This window comes from Tenrec ecaudatus, unplaced genomic scaffold (assembly GCF_050624435.1).
Source record: "Tenrec ecaudatus isolate mTenEca1 unplaced genomic scaffold, mTenEca1.hap1 Scaffold_123, whole genome shotgun sequence".
In the NCBI taxonomy this organism is placed as follows: Eukaryota; Metazoa; Chordata; class Mammalia; order Afrosoricida; family Tenrecidae; genus Tenrec; species Tenrec ecaudatus.
The window spans coordinates 673614-679631 of NW_027457793.1; positions in this window are offsets into that span (position 1 = coordinate 673614).

Here is a 6018-nt window from a genome sequence, read left to right on the forward strand (position 1 = left end):
GTTTATTATGCCAACATGACTGATGTGGGGTCAATTGAAGGATGGAGAAATAAATGGCTCACTGAGCCTCACCTTTTTAGTTCACAGGTCTCTTGCTTTGTGATGGCTGGACCAGGGTGCAGCTGCCTTAGCCAGTTCTCTGCTCCAGCTGGCAAAGCTGAATGTTGCAAAACATCCCCAAGGAGAAGCTACATGGACCTACCCTGATGCAGCCCTGGGTGTTGGAGTAGCAGTGCGGAGACCCCTGCCAGCGCCGAGATGCTTACACATTCACTGATTTGGCTTTCCTTCTGCAGGTGGCGTCATTGGGTGTAGTTGTGAGATGGAGGAGGAATTTATGGATTGGTGTTACATATGGATTAATGTTGGGTCTTGTGGGCTTGGGTAGCAGTGGGTTGGGATGTTTTCTTGATGTGCACTTAACCGTTATATAAAACTCTTTTACAGGAGTTTCTGTGGATTTCTCTAAAGTACCCACATTAACACACCTATAAATAGATGCACATATTTATTTCTCCATCATCTATATTTAACTGGTACATCCCTTTATTTAGACCTCTATAAATGCCCCTTGCTTCCTCGTTCTTTCCTCTATTTTACTTTCCTCTGGTCCCACTCTCGTGCTCAGCCTTCATTTGGGTTTCAGTAATTCTTCTCGGTTACACTGCCCTTCATCAAGCCCTACCAGGCCTCTTACAACCTTCGCACCAGTGAATTTTGATCACTTATTTTTACCTTGTTCCTGAGTTTAACACCACTTCCTTTCCTCCACCTCCCTCTCTCCCTTGCCCAGCCAACACCCCCTGTACTGTTGGTCCCATTGTTTTCTCCTTCAGATTGTTTATCCAGCCTATCTTATCTAGACTGACCTGCAGAGATAGTAATATGCACAAAAAAGAAGACAGAGCAAAGCAAAGCAACAAAAGAAAACAATAACAAAAAGAATGATGGAAACAAAGAAAAGCCTGAAAATAGTTCAAGGTCTGTTTCTTGACCTTTAGGAGTGTTTTCCGGTAGAGTCTGATGGGGTTCCACACCATGGTCCCAAAGTCGTATTTTGATATTCCCTCAGGAGTTCCTTGTTCGGTCCCATTGCTGTTCTGTTGCACACCCTTAGTGTTTTACTTCAGTGTGTTGAATTCAGATTGGGCACAATTTAGGGGGAATGACTTTCACGATTTGCTGTCCTTTTTTAAAAAGGTGTTTAACGCTTAGTGAAGAAAAAAAAAGTATTATTTCACTTCTTGTGAAATATTTTCAGTTAGGGGCTGTTAAACCAGCTACAAAAAAAAATAGGAGGTACACGCTCCCTGACTCAAATCTTACAATTAGGCCATAAACACAGTCACCAAGTCAATTCCAATAGAAGCTGTATTTCAGGTGGTCAATACCCTACTCACCATGCTACCAAGGTTTTGATATGCTTATAGAAATGAAACAAAACCAAAGCAGTCTAGTATTGTTTGAGATTCCATGAGGGTGATTCTGATTCGCTGTGATACATTGTAAACAAGGTAGAATTGAGTTTCTATTTTAAAGGTTAAGACCTCTGAGAATTCACTAAATCTGACTTCCAAGACATCCTGGGTGAGTTAGCATAACCAGTCATTTGATTAGCAGTGCAGTGCTGTAAGAACCTCTCCCAACCTTGACTCCTGTGACCCCATTTTAGAATTTTAAAAATCTTGTCCAAGTCTCTTTCATCCTAGAAGTATGTAAACTCTTTCTACCCCACAGTTGATTTTGCCCCTTCAGTGTGTTATCCAATGCCAATATCCTCTTCTCAGAAAGTGCCCTTTGTTCCTTGCCCCAATCTAAATCTTTAGAACACCTAGTGTGGTTAAAAAAAATGCCAAGAAGGCACGTCTCCAGGCTATGTTAGAAAATTTGCACTCAGGGTCTTTGTTGACAACTAAGGGTAGTGCACCACCTAGCCCAGGCCCTCAGAAGCCAGTCTTCCAAGGCAGTCTACCCTGCACTTCCCAAGGAGTCAGACCTTCCCCTGCCTGTCAAACCCTAGCAGGAAGGAAGTGCCCCATTAACACCTGCAGAATCAAAAGACCAGGCTTTGTCTCCTCTACACACCCATAGTGAGAATCCTCAAAACATCCCTTTTGGTCCTGAAAGAGGTACTGACAGTGACCCATAAGACCAATCCTTTGTAGTTTGTCCCTTACTCCATTCTCTCCTGCCTCCCAAAGTTAGGAAAAGATGAATGCTTATCTCACCCTCTGTAAACCACTCACTAAAAGGAATGCTGAGGCCTCAGCCCCTCCCTGCTTACCCACTGAAAGTAATGTAATACCCTCCTTACTGCCAAACCAGCTTCAGTTTTGTCCTTATAAACTCAGCCTAAGTATCATATTGGCCCTCTGGGAGTTTCTGAGACTTGAATCCTCCCAATGGCCCCCAGGTAGAAAAAAACGCAATTTGTACATAAATGGCATTATAGTGGCTATTAATTTCTCACGACAAACAATACAATATATCCAAAATACGTAAGACAAGTCTTCTTCCAAATTAGTTGTTTGTTTGCAATGACCCATATCGACACTACACGCCACAGAACAACCTTATTGCAGGGCATGCATAGACTACCAAGTATAATGGAGGAGGAGGTACATTCAGCAAAGAAAAGATAGACCACTTGTACATGCTTAAATGACATCACTTATGCACATGAAAACACTGCATCAGCCAACCAGGCTACGAGGACAATGTTCCCAAACAGAGCAGCCAGAGCACAGAAAAGACCACAGGACCGGTCCCACTATGACACATGACGCCCCTAATGAGCCATAGCCCAACACGGGACAACACCAGACATAGTGTGGGAAGTGCACCCGATAGGATCCCACCACACCAAGGCAAAACACTAAGGGGCTGCAACAGACAGCAAGGGAATGGAGTGGCAAGATCCGCAGGGAATGCTGAAGGTGGACTTTGGGGCCAGGGCGTGGTGCCCAAATAATCCTAAACTACAAGCTTTTCTTTCTTGTTGTGTTTTGTTCTGTAATTAGTTTGTTGTTGTTGTTATATATTGTTGCTTGGTTTTGCTCTGTGTTGTTTTTGTGCATGTTGTTATCTCCGCAGGTTTGTCTAAATAAGATAGGCTTGATGAACAATCTGGAGGAGAAAACAATATGGGACCGGCAATTTCGGGGGGACATGGGAGAAGGGGGGAAGGTAGTGGTGTTAACAAACCCAGGGACAAGGGAACAAGTGACCCAAATCGGTTGTGAGGAGGTTGTGGGAGGCCTGGTGGGGGCATGATCAAGGGTAATGTAACCAAGAGGAATTGATGAAACACTGATGGGGACTGAGCATGATAGTGGGACAGGAGGAAGGTCAAGGAAAATAGAGGAAAGAGCTGGGAGGCAAAGGATATTTATAGAGGTCTAGATAGGAACATGTATATATGCAAATATATTTATATATGCAGATGGGGAAATTGATCTATGTGCATATATTTATAGGTTTCGTATTAAGGTAACAGATGGATAATGGGCCGCCACTCAAGTACTCCCTCAATGCAATACTTTCTTCTATTGAATTGGCATTCTATGATGTTCACCTTCCCAACACAAATGCTGAAGGCCAAGTGGGTGACTAAGCAAATGTGGTGAAGAAAGATGATGGTGCCCAGCTTTGAAAAGAGTGTCTGGGGTATTAAAGGCTTGAAGGTAAGCAAGTGGCCCTTGAGCTCAGAAGCAACAAAGCCCACATAGAAGAAGCACAACAGCCTGTGTGATCACGGGGTGCTGAAGGGAAGAGTTATCAGGCATAGAACAACAAAAAAGTCATCTTTGTGTGCTCACATCCACATGATCGCTGGAGACAAATGGGTGAATAAGCAAATGTGGCGAAGAAAGCTGATGGTGTCCGGCTATCGAAAGATATAGCGTCTGGGGTCTTAAAGGTAAACAGGTGTCCATCTAGCTCAGAAGAAAGCCCACATGGAAGAAGCACACCAGCCGGTGTGATCATAAGGTGTCGAAGAGATCAGGCATCATCACAACAAAAAAATCTTACCATAGTGAATGAGGAGAGGAGCACGGAGAGGAGACCCAAAGCCCATCTGGCATCCCCTTACAGAAGGTTCTCTTAGAGGAGACCAGCCAGTCAGGGTGTGATGTAGCAATGATGAAAAATTTAACTTCCCTCTAGTTCCTAAATGCTTCCTCCCCCGGCCCACCCCCACACTGTCATGATCCCGATTTTACCTTGCAAGTCTGGCTAGACCAGAGGATGTACACTGGTACAAATAGGAACTGGAAACACAGGGAGTCCAGGGCCCGTGATCCCTTCAGGGCCAGTGGTGTGAGTGGCAATACTGGGAGGGTAAAGGGAGGATGGGTTGAAAAGGGAGAAAAGATTACATGCATCTACATGCTTGTTGTCCCCCTAGGGGACGGACAACAGAAAACTGGGTGAAGGGATACATTGGACAGGGCAAGATATGGCAAAATAATTTATACATTATTAAGGGTGCATGAGGGAGCTGGGAGTGAGGAGGAAGGGGTAAAATGAGGGGCTGATGTGGAGAGCAAATGTTATGAGAATGATGAGGGCAATCAATGTACAAATGTGTTATACACAATTGATGTATATGTATGGCTTGTAATAAGAGATGTATGAGTCCCTAATAAAACCATTTAAAAAAAACAAAACAAAAAACCCTGCATCAGGATACCACAATTTGGGAAACAATTTTTACCAATGACACATTGGACAAAGGGCTAATTATGAAAATATACTAAACTGTACAACATCTCAATAAAATGATGAGACACCATTAAAAATGGGAAAAAAGATATAAAGAGAAAGTTGACCAACACTGAAGTACAGACGAGTAACACAGGAGAAAATGCTCACAATCACTAGCCTTCAGGGAGTTGGAAATTAAAACACAATAACACCTTACTCCCACAATGCCAGCCCAAATCAAAGAAACAGAAAACAAATAAAGGAGAAGGCATGGAGAGATCGGAACACATATATACTGCTGTCGGACTTATAAGCACACACAGTCATTGTGGAAAACGATATGGGGTTACTTAAGTAACCAGAAATTGAAATCCCATATGATCCAACAATACCACTATTAAGCATTATGGATTTTGTGTGTGTATAGATGTATATATATACATTTACCAATAACAAATTAAAAGATAAAATTCAATATAAAAAAGAACATTAGAAAGCACAATAGATTTAAAATGAGTCAAAAAGGAGCTCAGAGGGTAAAGGGTTATAATTTAACCTAACGGCATCTGCAACAATTCACTTTCCAATGCATTCTACATGATATAGCAAGGCCATTCACATTTTTGGTCTAAGGTGAGAGTTGTTTTTCTTCACTTTTTTTTTAAGACTTAAAGTACATTAACATGGATCAAAAGGGACATCAAATGTAAAATCAGATTTGTCTTGATATCAATGTGTATAAACACACAGGATGAGTCTATCAGGCTTTCCCAGGCTCTGTATTCATGATTTCTTGCAGGATACCTACTGTAGTCATACAATGAGGAAGACATTTTGTTCAACCCTCCTATCCAATTAGTGAATCACAGCTAAACTTATGGGCTTTATAAAACAAAATAAAACATAATTTGATACCAAAGTCACTAAACGCATACGTACTGCCACAATCACTGTACTCATATGGTTTCTCTGTTGTACTCTACTGTCTATTGTCACTTGACTCCTTTCTGGCTAAAAGCCATCCCACCAGAACTACATCAGTTAGGATGCCACTGAGGTTTAATGATACATGAGAGAAGCCAGAGAAGACCTATACAAAGTCACTAGATTGATAGGGTTTTCCATCTGCCGATCACTGATATGTAACACGACTCCCTAGGGACAGCTTTCCCAACTTGACAGAATTTAAAACTTTTTCATTTTTCTGTGTTTATGTCAAGAAAACTTTGGAACACAAGTAAAAATCTTTACAGTTACATGGTAACTGTCCTCCATATTATCGATGAGACATGAGCTCTTTGTTTTTTATGA